Consider the following 15179-nt stretch of genomic DNA (forward strand, 5'->3'; position numbering starts at 1 on the left):
TGTGGATTGACTGTAATCATATTCTGAGATTGTCTGTGTATTCGTTGTGCACCTTCCCAACATTAAATTGTTACTTTTTGGCTCATCTATTGACCGTTCATTTGCGCCCCCTGTTGTGGGTCCGTGTCACTACACTTTCACAACAACTGCCTTCCTGTCCCAGTGAGATCAGATTTTAAGGTTCTGCTACTTGTCTATAAAATTATTCACGGACTGGCACATCCTTACATAGCTGACCTAATTAAACCTTACGTACTGGAATGGGATTTGCATTCTCAGGGTGCAGGACTACTTTGTAACCCTAGGGTGAATAATAAGTCTGCAGGTCACAGAGCTTTCTCTTATTGTGCCCCTGTTCTGCGGCATGATCTCCCTGCATCAAAAAAAAGTTACATTCTGTGGAGACTTTCAACTCCAGACTTAAAACACACTTATTTTCACTTTTGTATGGCTAGCATACTGGTATAGTTTTGTTTTACGCTTTTTAGTCTTTTAATTCAATTTATTAGTAAACGGAGTGTGCCGTGGCCTCAACTTTACCTAAATTCTGGGTCTTTTAGTGAAGCTTAGGACTAGTGGCTGGCGATCACCTTATTATTTCTTCTGTTTTTCTTGTTTAATGCTGACAAATTATACAGTATTTCTTGTCTTTCTGATGCCTGATTCTGTTTTTTTTTTCTCTCTGTTTAAGGTGCAGCTCCATCCAGATATGGGAGTTGTATTTGTGCTGGAAACCCTCCTGTCCTGTGCACCAATAGCATTTCCTGTATATTCGTTTTATGAATTGTTCTGTCAATTGTTCTGTAATTTATTTCTGTAGCATGCCCCAAGCATAGAGTCACCCCTTTGCGTCTGGTCTGCTTGAGCTTTCTTCCTAAGAGGGAGTTTTTCCTTACCACTGTTGCTCTAGGGGTTAGTAAGGTTAGGCCTTACTTATGTGAAGCACGTTGAGGCAACTCTGTTGTGATTTGGCGCTATATAAATGAAAATAAATTGAAATTGAAATCGATGATTTGTGGATGTTCATGCTGTTATACAGTCACAAATAACCCTTTTATGGCTCCATTAATTTGCAACCGTATAACCAGCATGAATGTCAGCAAATCATCAGACAGAACAGGGTTATTCCCTAATTACTCGTATATCTCAATTAAAAGTGCCCCAATCACTGTCATTTTTCTGTTCCAGTTCCAGGTACCCGTTGGAAACCAAGTGCCAAAAAAGCAGTGGCAAATTGTGTATGCCAATGATAACCAATGTTTTGTGAAAATTATCTGATAAAGAATTCAGAAACAGAAAAAGTTGAAAAAAAAAAAACTGACAACACTGCAAAAAGCTTTGATTCAAGTGCATGAACTAAATATGTTCTCTTGACATTTGATTAAATATAATTTCTGAAAATAAATTCTATTTAATAATTATAATATATTTAATATATAATATTTTATGAAAAGACACTTCTAACAGGACTTTGAAAATTTTTTCAATGGCAAAATTTTGTGGAATTGGAAATGAGTGTTGGCGGAGGTTTTCACTCTGAGTGCGGTGCTCTGGTTAAAATATGTATTTATACCTTTTATGGATGCAGATGCTTTCTGAATACAGACATACAAAATGGAACACATTTTCTTATTTGATACCATTTTATATGATTAGATATTACAGGTTTCTTTCAAGGAGTATGAAAAATAAATGCAACAAGGCCCTTAGGCTACAAGAAAATGTTCCTCCTAGAAATGACAAAAAATGGACATGACAAAGCTGAGCATACAAGTCTGACTGTAGCATCTCACTGAGAATGAGAGAGCTTCACCAAACTTTGAGGTTGGGTTTTAGGTCACTGGTGAACGGTGCTCATTAAATATGTACTGTTCAGTCTCTGAGCCTCCTGCACGCACACACAGCCAACTGCAAGACTAGGCTGGACTCTGAATCACCTCTTCCCAGCAGGTACACTATGAAAAACATTTCATTCAGCGTCTTCATCCTTCCACATACAGGTACTTGGAATGTCACATGTTGCAAAGACCATTTCTTGCTGTATGTGTTCATCTTGGGTTATTAATCAACAGAAGTGCTTTTTCTGACAAAATCTGTTTGCCATTTCTTATTGTAACTGTAACTTTTTGCCTTTCTATATTTGAGTTGTATCTACGCATTATGTCGGGGAAAGTTCATGATGCAAAAAATATAAATGCATTAACAAAGGGATAAAGATAAAATTAAAGGCATCAGAGGGCTAATGCATACCCTTTGTGCTATACACTCTGCAGTGTAAATGTCCAACAAGGACTCATCCAGGCTGGGCAAACTGATCAGGTGGGCTGGCTCTGTGGTTGGCATGAAGCTAGGCTCTATGGTGATGGTGGCAGAGAAGGGGACACTGGACATTATGGACGATGCCAGTCACCATCTGCACACCATCATCAGCAACCAGAGGAGCCTCTTCATTCACAGACTGCTCCTTCCCAAGTGCAGGACCAACAGACTGAAAAACTCCTTTGTCCCTCCGGCCAACAGACTGTACAGCTCCTCACTCAGGGTGAGGAGGAGTAACAGGAACACAGAGGAAGGGAATGAGAATGAGAGGAACAGTAGTAGCCAGTAAACCAGTGTTCATCAGTGTGTCTGTCTTACTCAGAGGGAGTTTTTCCTTACCACTGTTGCTCTGGGGGTTAGTAAGGTTAGACCTTACTTGTGTGAAGTGCCTTGAGGCAACTCTGTTGTGATTTGGTGCTATATAAATGAAATAAATTGAAATTGTATTGTGTATTTGTATTTATATTTATATTTGCAAACTGTATTTCTTTTTTTTTTCACTTTTGATATTCTGTGTGCTTCTTACCCTGTGTGATATTATAAAATGCTGCTGGAACCTCAATTTCCCTGAGGGAGTATTCCCAAGGGATCAGTCAAGTTCTAACTAATCTAATCTAATTTAATGTGCAAATAAATATACAGTATGTAACAATGTTCTTTGATGATGTGTGGCTTAATCACATGACTTCTGTTCGACTCAGTTATACATTTCAATAAATCAAAAATATTTTGCTGATACATGTCTGCTTTATATAATTCATCCAGTCTTCTTGGTTGTGTTGTGTGTTGGGGGGGTTTGGCTGGACATTTTGGTGTTCTTTTCTTTTCTTTGCTCTCCAGGTGGTATGCAAACTGTTTTTTTGTCTGTGGAGAAGGTGCTGGCAGAAGAGTCCTTCACCCTCATCAGTGTGATATGCAGCACCTGTGGATGATGCTCACGTGCAACCTTAAAGACTTTCAGCTGAAGCAGATAATGAGATGGCGTTCTGCATTTAAGCCATGTGTGATTCAAGCAGAATTGCCGGGAACTCGACCTTGTGATGTTCGTTTGTGAGACGCTGAGGACCGCGCCTGGGTTTGATACATCGTGCCTTTGAAGGAGGACGGGTGAGGGACACATGCTGTCAGCACACATCAGAGGTGATTAATTGTCTGAATAAGTGTTAACAGTAATTGGGTATTTTGTTACGCAGTATATGTGAATATTGATGAGAGTTGTGCAGCTCGCTTCTCACGGCTGTGGCGTGCGGACAGATGATCCTCCACCTGTTGTGAGAGGCTACTCATTTACATAAAGCTTAAAGTCAGACCTGAATGTGTTGCTGATAGTGTGTGCCTTTGAAGGATATTAGTTGTAGCTGCTGACTTACCTCACCTTTTCTATCCTTCACAGAGTCGGTTTGTCGTGTCCACCTGGGGGGTGTTTGGCAGTGAACGTGAGTCCAGAAGCGCCGGGCTTCGATCCCTTTGGGCGCTGGAGAGCACACCGTCCTTCACTCTGCCAGACAAACGCACTTTTATATTGTACGCAATTATTGCACGAAAGGGGAATAAATGTTTTGTTTTTGGAACCGCTTTCTGGTTATTTAGCGCTGGGTTCAGTCAGACGCAGATCCGCTCCTCAACCCGCGTCGGCACATAACAGGTTGTTGATTATTTATATATATATATGAGGTCTGTTAGAAAAGTATCCGACCTTTTTATTTTTTTCAAAAACCATATGGATTTGAATCACGTGTGATTGCATCAGCCAAGCTTGAACCTTCGTGCGCATGCGTGAGTTTTTTCACACCTGTCGGTTGCGTCATTCGCCTGTGAGCAGGCTTTGTGTGAGCACTGGTCCACCCCTCTCGTCGTTTTTTTATTGTGAATAAATGTCTGAACGATTTGGAGATTTGCTGCATCAATTTTTTTCCAGAAACTGTGAGAGACCTCCAGGAAGACACTGTTCGGAAAATTAATATGGCTTTCAGGGATGATTTTATGGGGATTAAACAGATTAAGGAGTGATCCAGATGGTTTAAAGACCGCCCACAACTGCAACATAACTGCTTTTCAGTCGTGTGATTATCCGAGAAATTGAGCATGAGCTGGACATGCCCCAACATGTACTGTGAGGCTTCATCACGGCGTTGCTTTGCGCCATGCGGCTCCAACGCGACGCGCGGAACTCCTCCACACGTCTGTCTCAATGTGCTAAAAAAGTGCTGATGTCCACGTCTTTTCACAATTCCTGTGCTAGTCAGACGACATACCGGATCAAGACAGCATCCAGTTTAGAAATGAACGGCACATTCCACTGTTACAGGAGTTTTTGTCATGGAAAGAGGAGCGGTGTTCCGCGCATCGCGGTGGAGCCGCATGGCGCAAAGCAACGCCGTGATGAAGCCTCACAGGACATGTTGGGGCATGTCCAGCTCATGCTCAATTTCTCGGATAATCACACGACTGAAAAGCAACTGACAGCCGTCTGAAATCCACCTGAAAGCCGTCCTGTGAGACCAACACAGAGGTGGTTTTGTGCCGCGTAATGAACGGCTCCGTGGTGCATCCCTCCGCTTTTCTTTCCATAAAAAAACTCCTGTAACAGTGGAATGTGCCAAAAAAGTGCTGATATCCATGCCTTCTGCCTTTTTGTGAAAGTCAGACGACGTCCCGGATCAACAAAGCCTTCACGTTGGAAATGATCTGGTTGTTTCAGCGGGGTTTGAGCCTGTCGATCAGCGGCGTGCTCTCAGCAGTTGTGGGCGGTCTTTAAACCATCTGGATCACTCCTTAATCTGTGTAATCCCCATAAAATCGTCCCTGAAAGCCATATTAATTTTCCGAATGGTGTCCACCTGGAGGTCTCTCACAGGTTCTGGAAAAAAAATTGATGCAGCAAAGCTCCAAATCGTTCAGACATTTATTCACAATAAAAAAAACGACAAAAGGGGTGGACCACTGCTCACTCCTGCTCACAGGCGAGTGACGCAACCGACAGGCGTGAAAAAACTCACGCATGCGCACGAAGGTTCAAGCTTGGCTGATGCAATCACACGTGATTCAAATCCATATGGTTTTTGAAAAAATAAAAAGGTCGGATACTTTTCTAACAGACATCGTATATATATATATATATATATATATATATATATATATATATATATATATATATATATATATATATATATATATAAAAAACATGGTTTTATATATTTTTAAAAAACATGTTTTCTTTGACTTTTCACCGAACTACTCTGAAGTCTAATGATCCATCTTAGCTACTTGGTTGCTGAGGAAAAAAAATATTTTTTTTCTTTTTTTATAACCATGCTTTCCTTAACATTTACATTTGAATGCTAACAAAAATACTCCAAAATCTACTCACCTCTACATATCTATCCATGTATTAACCCCACCACATTTTATCCATCTGGGCTTCTTGGTTGTTTAAAAAAAAAAAATGCTGTTTTTTGACCATCCTTTCATTGACCTTTGAACTACTCCATATCCATTTAATAACCATATTTTCTTTGATCATGACCTTTGACCAAACTACTCCAAAATCAAAGCACCTCTAGACATCAATCCAACTAATATTTCCACCAAATTCTATCCACCTATGCATCTCAGTTGTCAAGAAAAAAAAAAAAAGTTGTCACTCTCACAGTGTCTACAGCTGTAAATACTATATGGTCTGCATTCTGACCTGGCTTTAATTTTTTGTCCTATATATATTTGTCTTATGGTGGTGCAAACATTTTATTTCACATTATAGGGTCACATTCATTTTACATTGTTTGCATATCTTTCTCTAATTGATTATGTAATATGAAGTTGATCTGCTGCCACAAGCCTGTGTTGGCTCTTTTTCGAACCAAATTGTTTTCGGCTTCCCCGTGAGGGAAAAATCATAAAGGCACTTTACTTTAATCACAAATGGATTTGTGATTAAAGTATGTATTAATTATCTGAAAACTTGAGATTTCTCAAATCTGAAAGTGCTCCATGTACAAATGTGGAGTTTCAAAACGCCCTGTTGCATGCAAACACAGAGATCAGTCACGTAGTTGAGTCTGAACACCAATTTTTGTAATTAAAAATTAAAATCATGCTATTTCAGATGTTTTGTTCATGTTTCAATGATGAAACTGAAGCAGCCTGGTACATGATTTTTCAGCATGCTACTAGTGTACAGAGCACCTTATGCACAGAGAGTGTCAGAACTCTGACACACCTCAGTCTATTTGGATCCATGTTTGCATATGTGTGTTTGTGCACTTATCATGTATGAAACATGCCACAGGCCTTTTTGAAAAATTAAGCCTATACATGTGGACAGCACTTTCAGTCAACCTGATGAGTTTGTCCTTTTCACACTAGTGACCACGACGTAATAGAAATTTATCTTGCACACAAATTGCACTCATTTGCAAGCTGGTCTTAAAGTGAGATATTGTCAAAGAAGTGCTGGAGCATTGGTATTGTGACGCAGCAGAAAATGTGTCATGTAAAAAAAAAAGTTAGTAACTGCTATTTATCCTTTTTTTTTTAATGCAACAAGTGTGGAGCATGTGGAGATTGGGTGGATGGCAATGGAAGAGGAGATGTAGAAGGAATGAGTAGCTCAAATGCTTCACCTCAGGCATGGAGATTAGGTGGGATTTGGGAGTATGCCAAACCAGCCTACATGTAGTTTGTGGATTTAGAAAAGGGATACAACCAGTTCCCCTGAAGTGTCCTTCGGGGAATGCTGCAGGAGTGTGTGGTATCAGGACGGTTACAATGCAAAATACAGTCTCTGTGCAAACAAAATATGAGCTTTGTCCACATTTTCAGTATCATATTAGAACTGTTCTGAGTGTGTGGATATCACCAGCACTGCCCCTTGTCAACAAATCTTGTTTTTGATATTCATGGACAGGATTTCAAGGTGCAGTAAAGGATTGGAGGGTGTCCTGTTTGGTGACTTTAGAACTGCATCTCTGATTTTTGAGGAAGATGTGGTTCTGTTGGCTTCATGGGGTGTCCATTGAGCAGGTTAAATGCCTGAGATGAGGATCAGCACCTCTAAATCTGAGACCATGGTCCTCTGTCAGAAAAGAGTGGATTTTCCCTCTGGGTCGGGGGAGAATTGGACTCAGTGGAAGAGTTAAGGTATCTCAGCGTCTTGTTCATGAGTTGGGGTAAGGTGGAGGATGAGGTCACCAGATTGCTTGGGCTGCATCTGAGATCCTGTAGACACTGTCCTGCACCATTGTGGTTAAGAAAGAGCTGATCCAGAATGCAAGGGTCTTTATTTACCTGTTCATATCTTAATCTATGGTCCTGAGCTTTGGGTAATGACTGAAAGAGCAAGATGCCAGAAATACATTTACTCTGTTGGGTATCAGGGCTTACACCGAGGGTCAAGGTGAGAAGCATGAATATCAGGGTGGGACTCAGAGTAGAGCTGCTGTTTCATTATATTATAAGGAGACAGCTGAGGAGATTTGGCCATCTGGTGATGATCTCTCCTGGTAGTCTTCCTGGGAAGGTATTACAGGCATGTCAAACTGGATGGATGTCCTGCAGAAGACCTGGACATGCTGAAGGGATATGTCCCACTTGGCTTGGACTTTCCTCAGAATCCCTCAGCAAGAGCTGGAGGGCTTGGTCAAGGATAGAGAAGTGGGAGATGAGCTTAGTCGACTGCCAACAAGATCCAGACCCAGATAAATGCCAAAAAATGAATGAAAAGTTTGCACCTAAGCAATGTGTAGAGTCCATTGTTCACAATGACAACCTAGAATTCAAGATTAGGAATTAAGTACACTTGAATGCATTAGTAAGTAAGTGACTGTATTGATGTCACAGCAGTCAATGAAATAGCACATGCTCCAGTTTTCACCCCAACCCCAATGCATTATCAACCCTTTCACAAGATGCCCCATATCCAGCATGCAAGTTCGGGGTCCAGAGTTTCAATATAGGATGCACATTTCCCAATCCATTGTCACCCCAGTTAGACATAATTAAGCATAACTTCATCTCACACTTACAACATTCACATTTCCTCCAGTGCCAACACTCACCTGTGTGCCATCAGTGTTGTGGTGTCAAGGCCTGAGTGGTCCTCCCTAAAAATCAGTCCCCATGCCTTCACTGTGCATGCGTCATTTCAGAGTATCTGCAGCAATTCACAGATTGTCGCCTCATTTCTACTTAAAACTGCACTCCAGTCATCATCTATCTCAGTGAGAGATCTCTGAAGCTTTTGTACAACAACAATTTCCACATAAATTCAGCATTTTTATTTTTCATAATAAAAGACGGGAGACCAATCAAAGCACGACACCAGCACATCTGAATGACTCTCGAGTCTGACTCTCTACAATCAAACCGTTCAGAGGGAATAATGTAATTATTAACCACCAGGTGGCAAAGAAAAGCCTCTTAAATCATTCTAAAATCAATTTTAAGCAGAAACAAGGCGATAGTCGGTGAATCGTTGGTGACGCTGTGAAATGACACATGCACAGTGAAGACAGGGGAACTGATTTTTTTTTGGGGGGGGGGGGGCATTCAGACCACGACATCTGGTTCCAGTGCACAGAACTCTTAAAGGAAATGACAAATGATAATCCAAATGGTTTAATTCATCTTATGCCAAAAACATGCCCATGATGAATTAAGAGGCAAAATACAATCTCTTTAGGCCCTGCGTCTTACATCACACCCACATTCCAAAAGTACCAAAGTGGAGTCCAACACACCCCAGATGCACCTGCATTATGCACTTTAGACTTGATCGGACTGTAGACTGTAGTATTTACAGAAAATTTGATGCTGTACTGTCAAATTGTACTCTGGCAGTCAGCGATCAACAACCTCTCGCAACCAGTTGATTGTTTTTCTTTTTTCATTCCAGGCCAAATCACTTTTCACAAGCTTAACATCAGTCAAGTTTCAGCAAGCAAAACAATGCTGCATTTGTGTTAGTGACAAGTCAAACAACTTCAAATGCTTATTCTGTTGTAAATGTTTTTTTATTTTTTTTTTTTCTGAGAATAGCACCATTAAATAAAGGGATGGGAAGTCTGGGGTCCCCTGCTGGAGCTCTTGCCCCCGCAACCTGATCCTGGATAAGCGGTTGAAGATGAGGGAGTGAGTGTGACAATTTAATAAATATCATGTCTTACTGTGTACTCTGTTCAAAAATAACTATGCTTTCACATCAGTAATATTAATGTTTAAAATGTAATGATTTTCCACATTCTAAATCATAAATTCAAATCAACCTTGTTCCACTTAAAGGCACAAATCTGCACAGTTTCTATTTCCATACGTGTGAGGATTTAACATTTACTCGAAGAAATTATAATGTATTTTCCCCTTTTTCTCCAAACATAATATGCTAATTTCGCCCCTGCCCCGCAGTTAAACTTGCTGTTAACTCACACTGTTGGCCTCGAGGGGGTGTACATCTATGACGCGCACATTCTCAAGCTGCTGGTCTTCTAATGAGGAGCTCCAGGAGGAGCGGAGTAACAAGCAAGGGGTTGTACCTTATATCTGCAGATATTTTACCACAATAAAAACTTTACAATCTCTGCATTTTCTGAGTTGAATTTCATTCAGAAGAACAAGAAAAAACTTAAAATTTGTCCACTTGAGTGCTTTGCATGTGGTAATTTGCAGTAAGATCCATACATATTTGGACAGCAATTTTTAGAGGGGGGACATTTGCCTTTGTGCACCACAATAGGGCTAAAATAGGGAGCGCAAAGAAAAATAAAAAACAAACAAAAATCCTCTATGTGCTCAAAATGTAGATTGTTGGCTTTAATTCAAGACAGTTAAAAAAATCACTTTGGCCATTAAGGAATTTCAGCCATTTGTACATATTGTATCTCTATTTTGAGAGCCCATAACTAATTGGACAAACTAAGCATTAGGATTCTTTTTTGGAATACCAATTTTCACTTTTACACTCCACTTGAGATAAGTCATTGGATGGATGAATGAATATTTCCATGTCATGAATATGTCTTGGACTTCATTTAGATCAATCAGCAATATGATAAAATTAAGTCACTCAGGACTTTGATCTGCATGTTGAATAGGCACAGGTTTTATGTCCTTCCTGATGCAACTCCACATTACGTGGCAAAATGTGGCAGTGGTGAGGTTTGGTCCGGGAACCTTTCACACTGAAACCAAGCACACGAACCACTTTGCCACCACCCCCTGCGTGCATCAATCAACAGTATGATGCTCTGTGGTAAATCTATCTGAAGTCGGCAGTACTAAAAAACTGAGTGACTGTGCAAGAAGTAAACGAGTGAGGAAAAGGACCAAGACACATCTCTGTTGGTGTCATTGAAGAAACTGCACATAGTACACCTTTTGATGGGACACAGGTGCCTCAGTATTGAGGACCCCAAACCTGGAACAGCTAGGGGATGGACCGGATGTCTGCCTGAATGGCTGCTATCCAAAATCTGTCCAGGGGGTGGGGAGTTCCACTATGTGGTGAACGAGGAGACTTCCAGCATCAGCTCATGCTCCCAGACCTGACCTGATCTAAAACACAAAAGTCAATTGAAACAAAACAATAATCAGTTAAATTTTTATTCTGCTAGTCATTTAGATGAAACAAACAATGTCATCCTCCAGATATAATCAAATATTTAATCCATGATGTATCATTGATGCTTCTTTCTGGTTTAATATATTATCACCTTGCAACATCATTTGAGTATCACAGTTTGATTCATACAAGGCCATTCAATTGCTCTATTATTGGGCTCAATAATCACTGGCTATTTGACATTCAAAACTTATTGGTTAGCACTGTTGCCTCACAGCAAGCTGTTCCTTGGATTGCATCCAACCTGAATGGACTTTCTGTGTGGAGTTTGCATGTTACATGGGATTGAGGTAAACTGGTGACTCTCCATTGACTGTATGTGTGAGTCAGAGTATGAACGTGTTTGTCTGTCTATTGGTGCCCATGAGATAGACTGGTGTCCCGACCAGGGTGTGCCCTGCCAGTTGCCCAGTTACCATTGGCATGGGCTCCAGCTGCATGGTGACACTTAATTGGAATAAGTGGGTATAGAGAATGATTGAATGAAAGTGTTCTCTATACTTTCTAACACACAGCATAGCTTCAGTGGGACAAGGAGCCCCTCGGCAGAGATTTTGATCCATTTCAGGCAAATCCCCATATATTGATAATGCTAACTTTGACAAGAGAAGGATCATTACACACAGAGTGTCACAGATATCATTGTTAATGGCTAAATGCAGACAACTCAGAGGCATAGATTGTGCCGGGGAAAATACTGAACCATTACAACTTCAGGGGTTTCTACAATGAATTTAGCGGTCTTGCAGTTACACTTATACTGTCCATGACTCCTTCAGAAAAAAGCATGTTCATCAAGTGAAACCAACTTCACATTATTCTTCATTGTGTTTGCTGACAGCTCCTCATTCTTCTTGTCTTCAGCATGCTACTGGAAAGCTATCCTGAGGGTTTCAGCAAAGGCACGACTTAGTCAGTGTGATGATTTCATACTATGTTGCACAGTAAACAAAATCAAACATTTCAATCAATCAATCAATTTTTTTATATAGCGCCAAATCACAACAAACAGTTGCCCCAAGGCGCTTTATATTGTAAGGCAAGGCCATACAATAATTATGTAAAACCCCAACGGTCAAAACTACCCCCTGTGAGCAAGCACTTGGCTACAGTGGGAAGGAAAAACTCCCTTTTAACAGGAAGAAACCTCCAGCAGAACCAGGCTCAGGGAGGGGCAGTCTTCTGCTGGGACTGGTTGGGGCTGAGGGAGAGAACCAGGAAAAAGACATGCTGTGGAGGGGAGCAGAGATCGATCACTAATGATTAATGCAGAGTGGTGCATACAGAGCAAAAAGAGAAAGAAACAGTGCATCATGGGAACCCCCCAGCAGTCTACGTCTATAGCAGCATAACTAAGGGATGGTTCAAGGTCACCTGATCCAGCCCTAACTATAAGCTTTAGCAAAGTTTTAAGCCTAATCTTAAAAGTAGAGAGGGTGTCTGTCTCCCTGATCTGAATTGGGAGCTGGTTCCACAGGAGAGGAGCCTGAAAGCTGAAGGCTCTGCCTCCCATTCTACTCTTACAAACCCTAGGAACTACAAGTAAGCCTGCAGTCTGAGAGCGAAGCGCTCTATTGGGGTGATATGGTACTACGAGGTCCCTAAGATAAGATGGGACCTGATTATTCAAAACCTTATAAGTAAGAAGAAGAATTTTAAATTCTATTCTAGAATTAACAGGAAGCCAATGAAGAGAGGCCAATATGGGTGAGATATGCTCTCTCCTTCTAGTCCCCGTCAGTACTCTAGCTGCAGCATTTTGAATTAACTGAAGGCTTTTTAGGGAACTTTTAGGACAACCTGATAATAATGAATTACAATAGTCCAGCCTAGAGGAAATAAATGCATGAATTAGTTTTTCAGCATCACTCTGAGACAAGACCTTTCTAATTTTAGAGATATTGCGTAAATGCAAAAAGCAGTCCTACATATTTGTTTAATATGCGCTTTAAATGACATATCCTGATCAAAAATGACTCCAAGATTTCTCACAGTATTACTAGAGGTCAGGGTAATGCCATCCAGAGTAAGGATCTGGTTAGACACCATGTTTCTAAGATTTGTGGGGCCAAGTACAATAACTTCAGTTTTATCTGAGTTTAAAAGCAGGAAATTAGAGGTCATCCATGTCTTTATGTCTGTAAGACAATCCTGCAGTTTAGCTAATTGGTGTGTGTCCTCTGGCTTCATGGATAGATAAAGCTGGGTATCATCTGCGTAACAATGAAAATTTAAGCAATACCGTCTAATAATACTGCCTAAGGGAAGCATGTATAAAGTGAATAAAATTGGTCCTAGCACAGAACCTTGTGGAACTCCATAATTAACTTTAGTCTGTGAAGAAGATTCCCCATTTACATGAACAAATTATAATCTATTAGACAAATATGATTCAAACCACCGCAGCGCAGTGCCTTTAATACCTATGGCATGCTCTAATCTCTGTAATAAAATTTTATGGTCAACAGTATCAAAAGCAGCACTGAGGTCTAACAGAACAAGCACAGAGATGAGTCCACTGTCCGAGGCCATAAGAAGATCATTTGTAACCTTCACTAATGCTGTTTCTGTACTATGATGAATTCTAAAACCTGACTGAAACTCTTCAAATAGACCATTCCTCTGCAGATGATCAGTTAGCTGTTTTACAACTACCCTTTCAAGAATTTTTGAGAGAAAAGGAAGATTGGAGATTGGCCTATAATTAGCTAAGATAGCTGGGTCAAGTGATGGCTTTTTAAGTAATGGTTTAATTACTGCCACCTTAAGAGCCTGTGGTACATAGCTAAGTAACAAAGATAGATTGATTATATTTAAGATCGAAGCATTAAATAATGGTAGGGCTTCCTTGAGCAGCCTGGTAGGAATGGGGTCTAATAAACATGTTGATGGTTTGGATGAAGTAACTAATGAAAATAACTCAGACAGAACAATCGGAGAGAAAGAGTCTAACCAAATACCAGCATCACTGAAAGCAGCCAAAGATAACGATACGTCTTTGGGATGGTTATGAGTAATTTTTTCTCTAATAGTTAAAATTTTGTTAGCAAAGAAAGTCATGAAGTCATTACTAGTTAAAGTTAATGGAATACTCAGCTCAGTAGAGCTCTGACTCTTTGTCAGCTTGGCTACAGTGCTGAAAAGAAACCTGGGGTTGTTCTTATTTTCTTCAATTAGTGATGAGTAGTAAGATGTCCTAGCTTTATGGAGGGCTTTTTTATAGAGCAACAGACTCTTTTTCCAGGCTAAGTGAAGATCTTCTAAATTAGTGAGACGCCATTTCCTCTCCAACTTACGGGTTATCTGCTTTAAGCTACGAGTTTGTGAGTTATACCACGGAGTCAGGCACTTCTGATTTAAAGCTCTCTTTTTTAGAGGAGCTACAGCATCCAAAGTTGTCTTCAATGAGGATGTAAAACTACTGACGAGATACTCTATCTCACTTACAGAGTTTAGGTAGCTACTCTGCACTGTGTTGGTATATGGCATTAGAGAACATAAAGAAGGAATCATATCCTTAAACCTAGTTACAGCGCTTTCTGAAAGACTTTTAGACCTCTCAATGTGTGTTTGACCTCTGTATACAGACCTCTGTATGAGTGTTTTATGCAAGGCATCAAAAGAATTGCTATTCTGTGGCTGATTTGGGGATATTATTCAACTCTTCCTCCCAATTACACTAGTGTATGCTTTGGGCACTGAGCTTCAAGTCGAGATCAATATACTTGAGCTAAACACAGCTCCTGAAATAATAGCTTAACTGTTGCTATGTGCACCAGAGCACCATCTTTTTTTTTTGTACTTTCTCTTGTGACGGTTGTTGACCATTTCAGGAGCTACAACAGCATATGCAATGGGAAAAGGACAGAATAGAGCACAGAGCTATTTTTTGCAGAACTGCATTTTCTGGAGCATACGTCAAAGCTGTTTATTTTATTAGTTTGTGACTTATAATCCAGTATTCAAGGATTTAAGGATTCAAAGGATTCAAAAGAATTTTATTGTCATATGCACAGAAGAACATGTTCCCTGCACAATGAAATGTGTCTACTGCATTTAACCCATCCTAATTGCCAGTAGGAGCAGAAGTCTCCATTAGGCGCCCGGGGATCAGCTCCAGATGTACATCCCTACCTTGGTCAACAGCAGGGCTGAGCAAACCAAGACCGACCCATAACAAACGACACACACATAACACACAACACACATAGGCCGGCCCGGTACATAAACATATATTGAAAAGCAA

The 15179-nt window shown here is 40.4% G+C and overlaps 1 long non-coding RNA gene across 1 annotated transcript; it reads left to right on the top strand.

Annotated features, from left to right (window-relative positions):
• Window positions 1-722: 722 nt before the first annotated feature.
• On the top strand, window positions 723-14789 carry LOC117502323. The gene is made up of 3 exons (XR_004558270.1): window positions 723-900; window positions 6359-6362; window positions 14779-14789. It is a non-coding gene; the product is annotated as an uncharacterized LOC117502323 (long non-coding RNA).
• Window positions 14790-15179: the final 390 nt, after the last annotated feature.

Source organism: Thalassophryne amazonica, chromosome 20 (genome assembly GCF_902500255.1).
Source record: "Thalassophryne amazonica chromosome 20, fThaAma1.1, whole genome shotgun sequence".
Classification (NCBI taxonomy): domain Eukaryota; kingdom Metazoa; phylum Chordata; class Actinopteri; order Batrachoidiformes; family Batrachoididae; genus Thalassophryne; species Thalassophryne amazonica.